Genomic DNA, 19,147 nt, shown 5'->3' on the forward strand with positions numbered 1-19,147 from the left:
CTGCATCTGGAGGTGGGAGAGAATAGCAGGCTGACGGGAGGGTGGAGGCTGTGGCCTAATCCCAGGGCAGGGACCTCTGAGGAGCCGCACAGCACTGAAGAGCCCAGGCTAGACCACAGAGCAGGCCTGCTACAGTATTTTAGAGGCAGAAGAGGCACAGAGGCCTCCCCCACTGCCCTCCAGGCCTGGGCGGTGCTGGCTGCCTCTGAAGATGCAGTTGCTACTATTATCATTACAGATCCCAGGGCCTCACCCCTGGGCATTCTGAATCAGGAATTCTGTGTGGGGCCTGAAAAACTGCATTTTTGTTTTAGAGGATTGAACCCAGAGGTACTTTACCACTGAGTCACATCTCCAGCTCTTTATGTTTTATTTTGAGTCAGGTTCTCAATAAGTTGCTGAGCCTGGCTTTGAACTTGTGATCCTCCTGCCTCAGCCTCCCAAGTTGCTGGGATTACAGGTATGTGGCACTGCAATATTTTTTTCTTTTAATGATGGGAATTGAAATCAGGGGCACTCAGTCACTGAGCCACATTCCCAGCCCTTTTTTTATATTTTTTCAAGACGGGTCTCACTGAGCTGCTTAGCACCTCGCTGAATTGCTGAGGTTGGCTTTGAACTCGAGATCCTCCTGCCTCAGCCTCCCGAGCCCTGGGATTACAGGCATGCACCACTGCACCTGACAAGAAAGTGCATTTTTAACAAAGCTGCTCCATGGGAATCTGAAGCAGTTGGTCCCTGAACACTAAAATTGGGAAACTTTGCTGATGGAGCTATCGGTTAGGTTAGGCGAGGTTGCACTGTTGTAACAGAGCTCCTGAATCCCATGGCTTAAAACAATGTCTATTTGTTTCTTGCTCAAGCTACATGCCCAGCACAAGTTGGCGGGGAAGCGCTGCTCACTGAGGTCAAACAGAGACCCTAGCTGACTGAACTCCACCTCAACCAAATTCCTGTGACCGCCATGCTGGCGGAATCTCACATCAGCAATTACAGACTCGAGCCTGGAAATCACCCCAACCCACTGACTGGAGCTTACCGCATGACCTTGCATAACTTCCAGAGGGTAGCCAATGAGGGAGCCAGACAGGCAGAGTCCCTGTGCTCACACGGCTTTAGTCAAGGCTGGGGCAGGGCAGGTGGACAACAGCAAAGTGACCTAAGGAGGGACAATAGTGTGGTCGGAGGCCTGCCGACATAATCAAGATGACGAGATCCAGGGGAGCAGGTTGGAGCTGGGAGGCAGCCGAGGTCGAGACCATCGCTCTGAAGAGGCGGTGTTTGAGTCGGGATAAAGGCGCACATGGCGATTTGGGCAGGGGCAGTGCGTTCTGGCCAAGGGACGTGCACAGGCCCTGCAATGTGAGAGGGCTTGGCCAGCACGGGGCTGCCAGCGTGACTGGAGAAGAGACAGCGCTGATGAGGTCACCCGGGAGGGAAGGGCACAACCTCCTCTCCAAACAGTCACACTGAGCCAGGTTGAGGTCCTACTGGATGCAGCCAGTCTCCTGCCACTTAGCTCCCGCCCTCACACCTGTGCCCCCCGCAGCTGGCTCAGGGGAAGCAGGAAGTGTGAAGCAGAACTGCAGGGCCAGCCAGGCTGCCTTGGGACCCAGAGCCCCTACGCTGCCCCAGGCAGGCGCAGGTCCTGGGCCTGGCTCAGTCCCCCTCAGGCCCAGGTTGGCAAGGGGTGGTGCCTGGGGTCCCAGCACGTGCTGAAACAGCCTCACTGCTGCCCTGGACTCCACACACAGAGGAAGGGTGGCCTCCAATGATGGCCACCCTGCAGGGAGCTGGCCAGAGGCCCCTGCCTCAGAAACACAAAGTGGAAGCAGGGTGGGTTGAGGCCAGGTGGGGACTGGAGGCCTGGAGGGTGAGGGCCTCAAGGGGACCTGGGCATCTGGAACAGGGTGGCAAGTGGCCTGGAGTGCTGGCCAGGACAGTTGGCAGGGCCAGGAGTGCAGGTTCCGCCTTGCATTGCCTGGGACACCAGCGAGCTCCCAGGTGCAGCCAGCCTCCGCGGCCCTGTCCAGCTGAGCATCCAGGAGGCGCAACAAGGACCAGCCTGCTGAGCACCAGCCTGTGTGTAGGGGCTGGCTCAGCCGGCACCTCCAGCCTGCAGAGAAGCTTCCAGAACCAACAAGAACTGGAGGACCCCAGGTCTGAGGGGAGGAGGTAGGGTGGACCTTGGCCGCTCCCACCGGCGTGGGCCCCACCTTCAGTCCTCACGAGGACCAAGCGGGGTGAAAGAACCTGAGGTCCTGGGTGCCTGCCCCTGATGTGCAGTCCTCTCCACAACACCCAGGTTCAGGTGGGGGCCCTCCAGTGGCTGGGACCTCACCGCAGCCACGGCCACCATCCACTCCTGTTGGGGCATCCATTATCCACAGGAAGTATTGACCCTCAGCTGCCATCTGCCCCGCTGGCCCTGAGCAGCTGACTCTAAGCTTCCTCCAGAAGTGACACCAGGCAGAGCCATGCAGCCCACTGGGTCCTCTGTAGGCCCCGCGCCCAGGCCCATGGACCCTGCCACACGGAGCCCCCTCGTCTGGTTCCCCTGGAAACATGGGTCCACGCGACTCTTTAAACACTTTGGAGAACTGTGTGTGATAGACTCAGAGACAGACATTTGGGAGAAGAACCCACGGAACATCCCACAATTATACCATGTGAGCTAGAAAATTAAAAAAAAAAAAAAAGATTCAGATCAATCACTTTGGAAAGAGTTGGAAGAGCAGGCTCCTTGTTTCTGTTGGTTTAGCACTCCCAAACTTGCAACAACAAAACAAAAATCTGCTATTGTCCCCAGCCAATATATAGATGCTTAATAGACAGACAGGGCGAGGGAGGATGGGAGATGGAACATTGTCACCTTGTCTTCCCCCATCCCCTCACTGCCAACGGAGTAGACGGCCGGGCACACGTGCAATTCCACGAGTACCTGTGGGGCATTTGGATTCCTCGGGGCTTTGGCTCACTCTTGGTCAGAGAATGAGCTCCTGAATCACCCACATGTGGGCAATTGAAGTGCCCGGATTTTCAAAGCCAATCTTTGACTAAAGGACAATTTTTTCAAAAAGGAAATGTTTATTTCCTTTCTATTTTGGTATCTGCAGCAGTTCAAGTGTGTCCCACAAAAGTTCAGAGGCTGGGAGTAATCTCCAAATGCAGAGGTGGCTGGCATTGGACGTGGGCTTGTGGGAGGTAATTAGCACTGGATGAGGTTATGGGGGTGTGACCCCACCCCCGTAATGGGATTAGAAGAGGAAGACAGACCCAGCACCTTGATATTGAGCTTCCCAATTATCATAACTATGAGAAATAAATTTCTTTTCTTTATAAATAACCCAGTCTGAGGCATTCTGTGATAGCAGTATTACTCCAATTCCCTTCTGGGGAACGTCCTCTCCTCATCTCAGGCACTGTGCATGGAGGGCCCCAATCCCATCTCAGAGCAATTACTGTTGACTCAAGTCAATCCCAGCCTCCATCACCCTCAACCACCAATGGGTTCTTCAAGGGGCACGTAGCCTAGTCAGAGCCAACAGGGCACCGAGTCTATTTTGAGGAATCCTGGAAGTGGGTTTGAGGACTCTGGTTGGAGCAGCTGCAGCCACCTTGTGAAGAGGAGGACACAGGGACTGTAGCACACCAGGAGAATCTCACAGTGACACCTTGGTGTGTTTTGGGATAAGGGATTATGAGGGGTGGTCTGCTCCCCCACTCAGCCCACCCTCCCCATAGTCGCCTGCTGTGGAACCTTGGGCTCCCAGGCTTCTATCCCTCTCCCAGGCCATTCCCTTCAGTACATTCCCCAAAGCCATCTTGCTCCCATGGTGGGCAGGGACACCAGACCTCTCTGATGCCCTTGAGCAAAACTTCCAGATCCAAAACCAGAGCCTGCATCTGCCTAGCCTGGACGCCACAGCGACATAGGCAATGGAATCAGGTACTCATGATCGTCAGGGTCTGGAGCCAGGCCCTGAGGGAACACAAAAGGCTCAGCTGCCCAGGGACAGGCCTCTGCGGGAGTGGACAGCTGATCCTGGTATGCTCGGCTTTGTGAAAGTCCCAGTCCCTGTCCTTAGCCCAGGAGACGGTGCCAGGCCAGAGAGAAGATAAGGCAGAACCTGAGAAGATGGGGGGGACTGCAGGAGGGGCGCGTGGGCAGCCCCCTGCTCCCTGCTGCCAGGATGTGGCAGCCGAGGGGGGCTCTGGCGAGGGGCTAACAGGCACTTTCCTCTGCAACCCCTCCTGCTCGGCTGGACCTCGGTCAGGGCTGGCCATGACCTCGCCTCGCCCGACACTGGGTCTGATTTGCAGGGTCTTCTAGAGCAGGGGCCACACCTCGAGGTGCTTCTGGATCCCTGGGCCTTTCACCACACCGAGCTCGCTAGCATCGACGGCCTCCAACAGTGACGGGGGCACTGACAGAGATGTGGTTGTTGCCACTGTGCTTTGGGAGGGAATGGAGGACAATTTATGAGACATCCAGCATTTCCAGGGCTTTGCCACACAGGGGAACCTCTTCTTAGTGATTTCCCAGTGGGAAACACCTTCTGCCTGGCTGACAAGGACCAGAATGGCCGTGGACATGGTGCCGGTCAGGTCGGCCACTCCCAGGCTGGAAGCTTAGGCCAATGTTCACTTTATTTATTGCAATAAATTAGTTCCTGGCACCAACCACAGGCACCTTCCCGGGACTGAGAAGATAATGAACGAACGAAGCAGACCCGAATCCCTGTCCTAATAGGATGATACACTGGGTGTGTGTTGGGGGGGTGGGGGGAGGGTGCCAAACAACAAATTAAAAATGCACAAGAAAAATCCAGTAACAATAATGTTACACAGAAGGTTTAAATGGAGTGGGGTCGGCTGGGTGGCTGGGGGACAATTTTAGCCTGGGTAGTCAGAGAGTCTGAATGCAAGAGTTAACCTTAGGAAAATCAGGGCAAGAATATTCCAGATAGAGGGGTGGGCTAATGCCAAGGCCCTGGGGTGGGAAGATGCTTGCCACTTTGGAGGAGCAGATGTCAGGCAATGGAGCCTGGTATTTGCCACATTTGCTCCAAGATGTGGCAGACGGTGTTCTAATCACATCTCATTTAAAGCTCACAGCCACCCTGTCGGAGAGGGGCTCGACACCCCCATTCCATGCACAGCAAGGAGGCAGGGAGAGGTCATCCAAGGTCACAGAACGAGTAAGTGGCAGCACCGAGATTAGAACCCAGGCAGCGTACTCTGGAGCCTGCGCTCTTGACCTCAGTGAGAATCAGACCAAGGCAAGTGACGTGCCACAGAAACAGATCTGGGAGACTTGAAACCAGGACTAGAGGAGGCAACTCGGGCTGAGGGACAGAGAGCAGTGGAGGACAGGGCTGAGGTCTCCAGGCACTCAGATGAGAAGCCAAGAGCAGGAGAAGGAGCAGCAGGAGCAGGTTGCCATGGAAATGAGGAGCGGCCACTCCAGGAAGAAAGGGGAGGCCAGCGGTCAGCGGTCACCTGTGTTGGACACAGAGAGGCTGAGTCAGGTGAGATCAGGATGCAGCACGAGGGCAGGGGTTGCAGGGGACCTTGAGGACAGCAGGTTCTGAGCAATGGGAGAGTCAGGCACCCCACTGGGGCGGGCTGAGAGAAGAATCGGGGACAGGGAACACCATCGGCTCCAGGTGGGTGGAGAGCCCTAGACCGCAGTCCAGAGGACTCGCCCAGGTGCTAGCCACCAGGGGCCGGATGCATCCCAGCCTCGGTTTCCTCATCTGTAAAATGGAGATGACAATAACTTCCTGGCACAGTGAGAAATCAAATGAAAAAAAAAAAAAAGCTTTGAAAACCGCCAAGCCCTGCGAAGACATATTTTCAGGCTCTCGAGTGACTCCTTCCGTGTCCGAGTCGGTATTCGCCCTCCTCCCTCTCTTCCTGCTTTAACCATCTGTCTCTCCAATCTGAAATCTGTTCCTCCTGACCCCTAGCTGACCAGAGCCTTCCCTCTCCCTCTGTCCTGCCACAGCCTCCGCCTCATAACCCTGGCCTGGCTCTGGGGGGCTCAGTTGAATATGCAAATGCCTCCCCAACCAGCTGGCGTCTGCCTCCCAGAAACACATGTTCCAAAGCCCTTGCGCCTCACCAGGGACAGGGGGCCAGAGCCTCCGCCACTCCAAAGCCCAGAGTGGGCATAGTTCCGAGCAAGAAACAGCACAGCAAGCAGATGGGGAGGGGCTGCTGGGCACCGCGCGGAGGGCGGGGGAGGATCAGGTCCACGTGCAGGTGAGGGGACAGGGTGGGTGTACGCAGGGCCTGGAGTGTCAGGCGTGAGCCCGCACACCACCAGGGCACCATGCCCACCTGGGTGCATTCATCCCTACTGATCTGTCTTCCGGGACTCTGGGTAAAATGCAGAGGCCCCCTGAATTCTACTGGGTTTGCCTACATAAAATGTGCATGTGTGGAGAGACATATTTCAAGGCACATAGACCCACAAAAAGGTTTCAAAAATCATATTACAGGACTCTCCTGCATTCACCCTCCAGCCAGAGCAATTGCACATTTTTGTCCCCAATTCAGAAGGCCCTCTCGCAGCCCTGGCCCTGTCTCCCCTCCCTCTGGGGGACCCGCCTGAATTCCATGTGGATATACCCTGCGCACCTCTTGAGTCTCACACTCTGGGAAGGTGCTGCTCACCAACCCCCAGTGTTGTCTCAACATCTCTCTTAACAGCTACCACAGGGTTCCCCGCCTCTTGTCGCTTGAGCTTCTGGCTCTGTGTGGTGTTTACTGGGTCCCCATGCATGCACGCTTCCCATGTGCACTGCTGTTTTGCCAGGGCCTGCAGGCAGGAGGAAGTTCACACTGCTCACTCCACACATACCTTGGAAAGTTCTTTGTGCACATGCTTTCTTTTCTATAGGAGCTCTTTGTTCTGAACTGTGACTGACTGGTGGTTCTCAGATTCCAGAAGACGAGTTTGTGCCAGGACTCTGACTTCTGCAAGGCCTGAGAAGACCTTTCCATCCCTAACATGGGATACCTTTTCTGATCAATGGCAAAAAGGAAAGAGGCTGAGAGTGGAGGAAGAGAGAGGAGTGGGGCATCACCCACCATGAGCATCCCAGCCCAGGGCCTGGGGTGGGCAGCAGCAACCCTCGAGAGAGAAAGAACCATACACAGTTCCTCTGCCACGTGCCACCTGGATTCCGGCCCCCTGGGGAAGGGGAGCAGTTGGAGTTGCCCTCTTTGGAGCTTTTCCAGCACATCTGAGCAGGAGAGGGAAGGGGCCTGCCAATGAGGAGCAGCCAGGCAAATGTCTGCATGCAAAGCACCATGGGAGCAGCCTGCTGGGCTATCAGCACAGGACCACAGACAGGCACCTTCTACAACAGAAATTTATGTTCTTACACTTCTGTGGGTTAGAAGTCCAAGAGCAAGGTGTTGACAGCTTGGCTCTCCCGAGGCCCCTCTCTTGGCCTCAGATGGCCGCCTTCAAGCTGTGTCCTCATGTGCCTTTCCTCTAGCACGCACACCCATCCCTGGTGTCTCTGCATCTCCAAGTTTCCTCTTCTTATAAGGACATCAGTTGTTGGAGGAGGGCCCAACCTATGACGTCATTTAACTTTATCACTTCTTTAAAGGCCCTTGTCCAACCGCAGCCACCCTCAGGGGACGGGGAGTCAGAGCTTCAATACGTGAATCTTGGTGGGGACAGAGTCCAGTCCATGACACCATTGCTCCCCTACCCCACCAGGATGTGCCTGCACTGGGGAGCCTTTGAGATCTTAATTCCCCAGGGTCTTGGGGACAGGAAGGGGGATGTATGGGCAGTGGACAGTGTGCCTCTAGGGAGTGGCGGGTTGCAGGGCTCTGGGGGACACTTTGCAGAGCCCACACCCACGGCCTGCAAGTTGCATCTGCAGATCATCTGCAGTCTCACTGATGGGCGGCTCCTCCCCACCCTCCCTGGTGAGCACAACTGAGGGGTGGCAGGGTCCAAGGAGAGCGCCACTGCAGCCTGTGGAAATCACCACATCTGTCCCCTGCTACCTTGCAGCTGTCGCTTCACCTCCGCAGGCCCCGTGGGTGGAGGATCTGTGCAGAGCCGAGGAAGTGCTCCCTGCCTCACCCCATAGCAGCTCGGCTGGGCCCTGTCTTGGTCACTGTCACTGCTGCTGGAGAGACCTCTCTCCCGCTGGTGCTTGCCTCCAGCACCCCCTCCTCAGCTGCCCACCTGGGGTTCCCTCCCTCTCCCCATCCCCAGCAGACCAGGGAGGGTGGGGGGCAGGCTGGGAGCTGCTCACAGGCCGCCTCTCCCTTTGTGCGCACCTCCTGGTATGATTATTAAATGCAAATTACAAAAGACGTGACCTAAACGATCTTTATTTCTTCTTTCAACAAGTGTTGCCTGCAGGGCCCTCATTCCGAATTCCATTTCAATTATCTCGGCCATTTTAGACACAAAGCAGCCCATGTTTGTAATTACCAGTGAGAAAGGAGGCAGAGAGGCAGTCCAGGACTCCAGCTCAGGGTGGCCACCTCTTCAGACCCAACTGGCACTTGCAGCCCTGAAAGACACTCAAAGCAAAAGACGGGACCTGCCTGGCAATGCCTGTGGGTGAGGTCAGACCCACAGTCCCTGGGGGCACATTCCCCCAAAGGGGTTCCAGAGGCTCTGCTGGCATCGGAATGAACTGGACCAGCCTCACCCTCTGCTTCCCCAGGTGGTGGCAGCTCCCGTTCCAGGGTCAACGGGGAACAGGAGCACGGCACCCTCAATTCTATCACTTGCTCTGGGAGAAGGAGCCACCAATGTCCTCGTTTGGGGGGCCCAGCAGGAGGCGCTTCATGAAATGCAGGTGCGTGCCTGTGGGCTGGCTCCATGGCCCCCATTCCCCCAGCACAAGGCCATCCCATCTAGAGACTGCAGGTCGCAGCTTGCTCCCAGCGTGCCCCGCCTGGTGCCACCCACATGGGACGAGAGAGCAGAAGCCCTGACTTTAGAGCCCAGGAGGCTTGCCCTGGTCTCGGTCAGGGCAGATGACCTTGGGCAAGTCGTGTGACCTTGTTGAGCCTCCATCAGGGTCCCCATCTGTGAAAGAGGGCCAGTCATCGTACCTCTGCCCCACAGGGTTGTGGCGAGGCCTCTAAAGTGAATGTAGAACCTCGGCATGGCGCCTGGCATGCTCGCCATCGAAGCTGTAGCCCAATAAACCAAGACGCCGAGCTGCTCCAACCAAAGCCAAAGTCTAAACATTTCAGTGGTCCCAGACTGCCACCCTGCCCCTCCTGGACACCCAGGGCCCTGGGAAAGGCCTCAGGGCCAGCTGGCGTGAGGCCCACGGCTGGCAGCCCTGCCTCCACCCAGGGGCCTCTGAGACCAGGCCAGCCAGCAGGAGGGGCGATTTACAGCCACGCTTAGCCAGGGCCGGGCAAGTCATTTGTCAGGCGGAGCCTGGGCACCTTGTTCTACCTGTGTTGAGTGTGTTTTATTGGTGTTGAGCAGAGTGAGGCCAGAGCGGAGTCAGGGCTAGGAAACCCACTCAAGTGAAAAATGAGGAAAGCCAGATGGGATTGAGACGAAGGCAAGGGGGAGAGATGGCAGGGAAGAGGTGAAGGGTGGATTGTAAAACACAAGACGAATGTGCGCAGCAGCCCTGGGGTTACTAGAGAGAGGGACACGAGGCTTCTGTGGCCCCAGGGCCCCACCACGTGCCCTGTGAGGGGCCCCTGCATCTGCAATGGCAGGTCCAGGGAGGAGCTGCCGGCTCCAGACGGAGGAGGCCCTGAGCCTCCAGGCTATGGGGCCAAAGAAGAAGGTGTTAAACCAGAAAGCCGACTCACCCCTGGGCCTGGCCTCCCAGGTCTCCCCCTCGGTTTCCCCTTCCGGGTCACTGTGAGGAGGCCGAGCTGGCCAGCTTGGAATTCCACACCCTTCCCTGGGCGTCCCCCAGCACAGATGGTTCAAGTCCCATATCAGGAGATGAGATGAGACTGTGGTGAGGCGGATTTGGAGATCTCCCTGTGAGGACCAAGAAAAGAGAGAAGCTGAGGAAGAGAGAGAGGAAGAGGGGAGAGAGGCAGATAGATAGAGAGATAGACCCTGGGCTTTGTGCCTGCAACAAGCCAGGAAAGGTGCATTTTTAATTAAATTTATACAAAATGTGTCAGTTTTATCTCTAGGTTTCAAACCTGCCTCTTTTCTATCAAAGGGAAGTATTGATCTCCATTGCCCCGGAGCTACCTGACTGAATTAAACAGAATAAATAGAAGGAGGAGGACCGAAAGGGCTCAGAAACAACCGCAGAGAGGCAAAATCTAATGGCTCCACAGTCATTTGCTGCAATTAAAAAACAAAACCATTTAGAGGGCCTGTTAACACCTTGAAGTCAGAAAACTCTGGCTTCAAAAAAAAAAGGCTCCAAACAGCTCCCAGGCAAAACATTTTAATTGCTATAAATCCTTCCATCTTTGGCTGGCACTTGGGTATATATGCATTTTCCTGCACAAAAGTGTGTGCCTGTCCACAGCACCCTCTCCCCACACACACCAGGATCAGCAATTTCTGGTCCTTTGTACTCTAAGCCCAACCAAGGCAGTCTCCCAGCCCCAAACACACACCCAGGCCTGATGGGCGGGCTGCCTCACTCACCCGGCAAGTTATTGTATTGCTTTCTACCTCAGTTTTTTGGTCTATAAAGGGGGACAATAATGCACACTGCAGGGAAGTAATTTATCAGGGTCTTGTGCAATAAGGGGTAGCAGAAAGAACTAAATGTTTGCCCACAGACGACATCTGATTTTCTCTTCCTGAAGGTGGGGACTCTGGTGAAAGGCAGGCCCAGGTTCCCTTCCCTGGACTTCACCAGCAAGTCCTCTGAGAATCTTACCAATCGAGTCCTATTTGAGGCCCTTCCCCCATAAGTCTCTGACTTATGAATCTTAGGCCCTATGACTTTCCATTTTGTCTCTTATAGAATTAGAATTGGATGTGCCAATCACTGAAGGAACTGCAGAGTGAGCGACAGGCTGCCAAGGTGATCGCCCATTCTTCTCATCTTTCAGCAGGGGTCAACTTGATGGCATTAGACTGGTACAGGTACATGGGACCCTGCTCAGAGAAGGGCCCCAACATTGATTTCACGGTCTGTGGTTCCTGTCTTGAAATTCTCAATCATTTTTGAATGAGGGGCCTCACATTTTCACCACTAAGCTGAATCAGCCTGTTAACATAGAGCTACTCAAAGTGTGGTCCTTACACCATGAGCATTAGCACTGCTTGGGCGCTCATGAGGGATGCAGATTCCTGGTCTCTCCCCAGACAGACCTACTGCGTCAGAATCACTTGGGGCAGGCTCAGGAACCTGGGTCCTAGGGTGCCCCCCTGGGCCATCCTCAGGCTCATTGACGTTTGAGTGGCATTACTGTTCAATAAGTACTCATCATCAACTACCCAGCTCCCAGCCCTCCAGACCCCAAATGGCCCTCCTGGAACTCGTCCTGTCCTTGAGCCCCTCTGGTGAGGTGGCGTGCACAGGTTGCAGGACCAGCCCTCCTCTGCCTATCAGGAAAGTGATCAATCCTCATCTCCACCTGGGCCGCAGTGGCCGACCAACCCTGCTTAATTAAACAGGGAAAAGATCAGGTCAGTGCAGATAAGTGGGCAGTAGGACAGACAGAAAGAATGGACAGCGGGGACCTGTCAGCACCCTGGCCTGTGTAGAGTGATTATTAATGATGATAAGCTGGAGAATGGGAATAATAAAGGACTAATGAACTGGCTCTGAAAGTGACAGGAGATGGAGTCTGATAGGAGGCTGAGCCCGGGTCCTGCTGTCCCGGGAGGTGTGGTGTGGGAGAGGCCAGAGGAGCAGGCTTGAATTGTGGTGGAGGCTCCCCCAGGGCCCTCTGCTTCCAGGGGACCGACTTGGCTAGGAGCTCAATTAACCTATGTTTGGTTCCTCCCCAAGACCCTGGGTCCTCACAGCTGGAACATTTTAAATGCATATTCCGAGGGCCGGTCACAGAGATTCTTGTTCCCCAGGTCTGGAGTGGAGCCAGGCACCTGCATCTTGTGAGCCTCCCCTGGAGGTTGTGAACTGAACCAATTTTAAACCAGGGAGGGTATTAGACCTGGAGTTGGGGCACCTTTCATGAAAGTCCACGTGGCCGCGGCTGCCAAAGGACAGACAGTAGCAAGGTGGGGCTGTGCCTTCCCCAGAAGCTCCACGAGCTGGACCGAGATGCCACCTGCATACAGAAAGGAAGTGTGCACCAGAATTGTCCTTGCCTGTCACACTCTGGTCACCAGGCATCAGTGCTGATGGGGGTTAGCATTGCCGTCTCCTTCAACCAGTGGTCCCACACTCAAAGTGTCCCAGAAGCCAGAAGGCAGAGTCCTGACAGGGACTGGAGGAAACCGCAGAGCCCCATCCCCATCCCGGCTCCTGCAGTCAGTGCTAGGAGGAAAGGCAGGCGCAGCATCGCTAGGTCCTTCCAAGAAGCAGAGGTCCACTTGTTGTTTGTGGTTTGTTTGTTTTTGTTTGTTGGTTTGGTACCAGGGATTGAACCCAGGGGCACTTAACCACTGAACCACACCCCCGCCCCTTTTTTAATATTTTATCTAGAAACAGGGTCTCGCTGAGTTGCTGAGGCTGGCTTTGAACTCGCCATCCTCCTGCCTCAGCCTCCTGAGCTGCAGGGGTTAGGCGTGCGCCTCTGCAGCAGGTCCACTTGTTTTTACAGCAAGTCTGCCATTTGCAACCACTTCCCCAAAGTCCCCAATGGGGTCGGAAGTTTGGGAAGGCGCTTGTTAAATGCATATTCTCAGGTCTTTCAGGCCCAGCAGGTTGGGGGCCTAGAAACCCGTATGTTTACTAAACTGTGCAGGAGCTTCTGACATAGGCAGTTCATGGCCAGGTGGCCCTTTCTGGGGCCCCTGTCTTGCAGGTGATGTGATTTTGCCTCTATGCTCTAGGAGAACACCTTAACCAGCCCACCTGAGATGGGTCAGAAGGAAAACCTGTTGATCTTGGTTCAAAGGCAGACTCCCTGTAACCAAGGCTCCCTGGAGTCAATGGGCAGAGGCTGTGGACCATTGGTCACTAAGAGGAGTCTGGGGAGGGGCAGAACCCTGCTGCACCTCCCCCATCAGGAAGAGGAACTGAGCACCGCCAGGTACACAAAACAGGGGCAGACCCTGCTCACCTGTCAGCTGCTTCATGAAGATGGACTGAGAAAGGCCTGGGGTTAAGTCTTATCTCTCTTCTCTAAAATGGGTATGATACCGGCCTCACAATTAAGAACACTGAGTGGATGTACAGAGAGCATTCAGTGCCTGATTCCAGAGGAGCTGGGGGAACATTGGTGGTTACTGTGATTGCAGGTGAGTAACGTGAGCTAGGACACGTGGCTAATAAGGGCACCTAACACCATGTCTGGCCACAGAGCTCGCCCATTTCTGCTCCGTAATCAAACAAATGTGCAAAACGGATTCCAACTATGATTTTCTCTAAGACTAAATACGATACCAGCCCCACCTCCAGACACAGGCTGGTCTAGCTTTTCAATTCGGGCCTCTCTGTCTCCATCATGGGCCCCTGTACCTTCTGCCCTGTGACCTCACCCTCCCACCCACCTCAGCCCCCACTGCCCCGGATCAAGCCATCCCTGAGAGCTTCCATTCTCTCTGCCATTTTCTTACCCTGAAGGTGACTTGGAAGGAGAAGAAGAGTGGTCTGTCCTTTCTGGGGCTTGGGGCTTGATGGCCATCTGGCAGGAAGAATTCTGAGGCGAGCCAGATCTGGGTGGAGCAGGTTCCCTCAGAGGAGGGTACGAGGAAGAGGAGCCCTAGTTCAAGAAAGGTGCCCAGACTGAATGACATCCATGAGGAAGGGTTCACGGGGGATAATATTGTGGAATAGCGAAACTATGGAATAATGTGCACCATTAGAAGGAACAAGGATAAGAGTTTTGGAAAGTCCTGCAAGATGGGCTGTCACAGGGGAAAAGCAAGGTGTGGACATACTTGCAAGAATGGTCCCCATCACAGTGAAACTGAGTTCTGCGTCTCGACTGGTATAGCCATGTGTATGTCAAAGTGTGGAACATTCTGGAAGGATACCCGATCACCTTGGGAGGAAGGCCGTGCAATGGGTAAAGGCAAGGCAGAGTGAAAAGGGAATTTCATCATGTATAAATAAATTGTTTTAAATTTGGTGAATATGTATTAATTGTGTAAGTAAACATAATACCTTAAAATAGGATCCTGTGACTTTAAAAGTGGTTGATGTTATTTTTTTTTTTTTGAAGGATGTAACATCAAAAACTTATATTTCTGCTCATCCCCAAGTCAAAAGTGTGATTGCAGAGCACAAGATGGCACAGCCTGCCCTCTCTGGGTAACGCCTTTTGAAACCAACTTGGGTGTTCCCAGTTCCTGCGTCCTTCCTGACTCTGGTCAACAAGCTTGTGGCTTCCAGAAGAATGTCAAAAACAACTCCCAAATGCCCGTGTTCTACAACAAATTAGACCATCTGCTCTCCCCAATAGTCAAATAAGCTGAATTTTCTTTTTTAAACAGAATCATAGAAAATTACACTGAAAGTAAAACTAATAAGCTAGCTGTGGAGGTGGCACCGCAGTGACCCCCGCCTCCAGACCTGGTGCTCAGGGACAGCAAAGAAATCATGGGACACATAGGACCCCCACCCCCAGTCACCTACCTGAGATGGGCGGGCTGAGGGGGAGAGGACTTTTTTGGCCTGGGTCACTGAGGTTTGATTTACATACAATAAACTCACCTTACTTAAGGCATATGTTTTGATTTTTTTTTTTTCAAATATAAAAAATGAACGTGTAAACCAGCCCCACGATCGAGATAGGAAGCATTCCTTCCTTCCCCAAAGTCCCCACCCTTCCCAGCCCAACTGGATCTGTTTTGCTTCTGTTCTCTCATTAAAGAGCTGAACTATTTCTTTTTATCCTGGCTTAGTGGAGAACATCCTTAGGGATCTCATCAGAACAAGTGTGGCCTGTCACGAATCCCTCAGTAGCTGTCCCTCTACCCACAGAAGACACGAAACCCTGGCCTGCTGTGTCACAGAGGTGGTCTTGTTGGTTGGTCCCTGCTCAGGCAAGGACTGGGTTATACTGGCTAAACTTTCTCTCTTCTCCTACCTCTGTAGGTGATTCCCGATCCTGCTGGGTGGCAGGTGTCACTATGGAGGGTCCCTCCTTATCTCCTGCAGGCCCTGGTGTAGGTGTGCCCCCATTCTCTGCCTATACAGCTCTAACAGAGGCTCCCCAAGTCCTACCTCAGCGAGAAAGGGTGGAGCTGTTTTCTCCTCCCGCTGAGACACCATGTTATTTTGCCAACTGCCTGTGGCGGGTGCGGTTCCTCCTTTTCAGTCCTCTGGTCACCTTAGATTCTGGCTGGGCACTCACCACTTTGGAGGAGAGGCCACTACCTGTAAGGGGCTATGCCCTCTCAACCCTGCCTGCCCGAGGCTCTGCCCTACTTTCCACAGAACCACCCAAGGCCCACTGTTTGGATCCTCTGCGAAAAAGACCCCGGGTAGAGTTGGAAGCACAAGAGATTTATTGTCTGTGAGAGACAGAGGGGAGAGGAAGCAGGAGTAGCAGGAAAAGGTTTCAGGTGACCTTGAAGGTCTGGGATCTGACAAAAGGGCTTTGAAGGAGTGGTTAGCAAGCAAGCAAGGTCCTGGCCTCCCAACAGGGAGCTCTGGTGGAGAGATTGTCCTGCACTGGCCAGAAGTGCTGAACTTGTGTAGCTCTGCCATGTCTGGAAACTGGCTAGGTGCCACCTGGGCACCAGAGCAGACCCCAAAGCCACCACAGTTGGTGGGATGTCTGCTGGTCACACTCCTTGCATAGATTGCTCTTGAGTGGCACTCCCCTGGGGGACTACCCCGCCTCCCGACCCACCCTGCAGCCTGGCTGGCCAATGGTTTGGGTATGTGCTCTGGCTATGCCCATTTTCATGATGGCGCTGCAGCATGACTGAGGCCCTGGCACCACTACAGAAGGAAGAAAGCAACCTCCCTACCATCTGGCCACTGCTAAGCTGGAGACTCTTCTTGAGGAGATACCACCGGCTCCAGGGCAGAGTGTCTTTCAACAGTGCAGCAGAGGACAAATGGCTGAGGGTCCAGTTATCAGCTCTGGAAATGTCCCGTGACTCTGCTTAAACTCTTGTCAGATCTATGCAGACCTAGGGCTAGGTGTCCTGATCTGAGGGTCACCCAGCTAGGTAAGCTGGACCTCCTACAGAGCTCACACAAATTCACTTGTCCTTCAGGCTAAATCCTGGTCAGTGACAAAGGGTGCTGGCCTGCAAATCAGGACTCCAGGTTCAGGAACACGACTCAGGTTGGGTGTTCTAAGGGAACAGAATCCTCAAGTCTGACGCCTGCAGTGGCCAGGCAGGAATGTACCCAGGGGTGGCTGCTGAGTCACCACTACTTCCTGGAGCTGTTGTTCCAATGCTCAAGTCATTGCCACCGTGAGGACCACAGTCCCAGGGTGGACACACCTCCTGCTTCTCTAAGACAAGCTGAGAATCCAAGTTTTAATAAGAAGTCTTTCTGCTTGAAATGCCAGCAGGTAAGTCAACAGTTATGAGTGTGTAAGTCATATGGAATATGTTCTGTGGGTCAGGATAAGCCAGTGGTTCTCCAGTTCATGACCTTGGGGTTGATGCCCACTTGGCCTCTGTTGGTGGCTAATGTGCCAACACTCAGGAGCAATGGGTACCCATGGCCTGCCCCTCCGGTGTGACCAGAACTAGCCTTCAATGGGTGCTGACTGTGGGCCAGCAAGGTCAGGCCTCTGAGCTAGAGACTATTTTCAGCCCCACTCTATAGAAAGAACACCAAGGCCCAAGAGGTATGGGGACATGCCAAGGTCGTCCTGCGATGGCGCAGAGAGCAAATGTGGCATCGTCGGCACCCTCGGCCACAGCCTTCCTGCCTTCCTTCTTCCAGGTTGACCTCTGGCTCCCGAGGTGTACCAAGCACCCCAAATAGCTTGCCGGGGGGATTCTGGGACTGTATTAAGTTCCATGACTCCTGTGTCTTTCCATCCAGGGTAGGGGGTCCCCTCCCTGCTGCTCCTTGCCATCCACGGCTGAACATGTGGCTGCTGGGTTGCGTCCATGGCAGCTCGAGGCCTAGAAGGGAGCGTTTGGCAGGCCTCTTCCTGGGCTTCTCCCAGCCTCTCTGCAGACAGGTGTTTTCTTTCAGAGAGCACGCAGAGGGGACTCTGTCCCTCCTCCTCAAGGCAGGGCTGTGTACTGCAGCTGCAGCAGATGTTCCTGGGCGGGCTGGCCAGCCACCGTTCTGTGGGAGCCAAGAGCCCCTGCAGCCCGGGAATTCTGGGCTAATGCTCAGCCCTGGCATGGTCCCCTCTCTCACTGACCCCTCCAGTCCAGGTCACCATGACAGATGCTGGGAACATATGCCGTGAATTAATTCACTCCGGCACAGCCACAGAGGACAGCCTCTTCCGTTGTCTGCCTCCACCACCCCTGCCTTCTGATTTCTATCTCGCCAGAAGAAAAAGTCAGGTTTTTCCGTGCCTGCCTCACTCCTAACACCAACTCTGCGGGGCTTTCTCTTTATAATCCTCAGCCCACTGCCAGAGACACTGGGCTCCTAGAGACTCCCCGACGCTCCGCATCTGGGCTGAGAAGGAACCCAGAAGTCCCAGATAGATCACATCCCCATTTCTTGGAACAGATGAGTGACCATTTCCTTTTCCTAAGGGAAGTTCATCTCTCTTTCAGGGGGTGGGATCTCTCTACCCTTCCAGTCTTTTCTTCCATCTAACTCAAATAATTCCTGCTACAGTGGATTTTCTGGAGAGAAATAAACAACTACACTTTGGGAGCATGTGGATGCTGCTATTTCTCATTTTCATCTTTTTCCTCTAGTTGGCAACTTTTTCTGAAAGGGACTTTGCAGGCCAGATGGTCTATGTCGCAACTAAGTTCTGCCCATTCCACACAAAAGTAGCCACAGACCACATGTAAACAATGAGCAGAGCTGTGTTCCAGGAAAACTTCACCAAATAAGCCAGGGGCTGGATTTGGCCCACGGGCTGAAATTAACTGACTCCTGCCCAGAGCAAGCCAACCCACCTCTGGTATTTCTTGGTGTACGCATGAAGCTCCTTCGGTCTTTCCTCTCCTCTGCCCTTTGCTGCAGATCCTTGGGCTCCACATGCTATTCCTGCAGAAAGCTTCTCTTTGTCTACTCACTGCGTGCTCCTTGGGGTCAGGACCATATGTTATTTGGGACACTGACCTCTTCGAATGGAGCCTGATAGAAATGCACACAACACCTAGTCTTCTACCTAAAGAATTTATAAGTTAGGGGTGAAAACATTCTCAAAGCAGATAAATTCAATGACAGAAGGAGAAAGGGAGAGAGGATCAGGAGAATGTGCCCCCAACAAACCCAACAGTGACCTTTGAAAAACTTAAGAAAACAAACTAAGTAAAAGATTAATCTTGATACCCTAAAGCAATGAAAAAGAAACAAATACATAAATAAAGCCCATGCCCTCAAAAAGTTTGGCAGTTTCTTTTTAAACCTGGAAAATAAGCATGCCATGTCCTCCAGCAATTTCCCTTCCCAGAATCTGCCTAAAAGAAGTGATAGCATCTGTCCGGGTGAAAGCATGCACCCAGAGATCATAGCCCCAACCAAGGCCACCCAAATGTCCACCAATGAAGAAATGGTAGTGTCCATCCATACCAGGGAATGCCACCCTTATCAGGAGGCTGAGGCAGAGGATTGCAAGTTCAAAGCCAGCCTCAGCAACTTAGTGAGGCCCTGAGCAACTGAGGGAGACCCTGTCTCAAAATAAAAAAAATAAAAAGGCTGGGGATGTTGCTAAGTGGTTAGCAACCCTGGGTTTAATCCCTTGTATCAAAAAAAAAAAAAAAAAGATCTACTGATAAATGTCACAATGCAGATGAGCCTTGAAAGCATGAGTGAAAGTCTCCAGATTCAGAAGACTACGTATGGTATGAGTCCCATTCTAGGAAACGTCCAGAGACAGTATACTATGGAGACAGGAAGCACATCAGTGGTTGCCTAGGGCTGGGGATGGGAGCAAGGATGAACTGTAAGTAGAC

At 53.6% G+C, this 19,147-nt stretch overlaps 1 long non-coding RNA gene across 1 annotated transcript in view; it reads right to left on the bottom strand.

Moving 5' to 3' along the window:
- Window positions 1-16,231, bottom strand: part of LOC306653774 — a 40,626-nt gene extending 24,395 nt beyond the window's left edge. Inside the window, exons 1-2 of the long non-coding RNA XR_013761791.1 lie at window positions 16,055-16,231; window positions 9,832-10,009 (exon numbers count right to left, since the gene is read on the bottom strand). This is a non-coding gene — a long non-coding RNA (uncharacterized lncRNA). The remainder of the gene's footprint in view (window positions 1-9,831; window positions 10,010-16,054) is intronic.
- Window positions 16,232-19,147: the final 2,916 nt, after the last annotated feature.

This window comes from Sciurus vulgaris (assembly GCF_902686455.1).
Source record: "Sciurus vulgaris genome assembly, chromosome: 2".
In the NCBI taxonomy this organism is placed as follows: domain Eukaryota; kingdom Metazoa; phylum Chordata; class Mammalia; order Rodentia; family Sciuridae; genus Sciurus; species Sciurus vulgaris.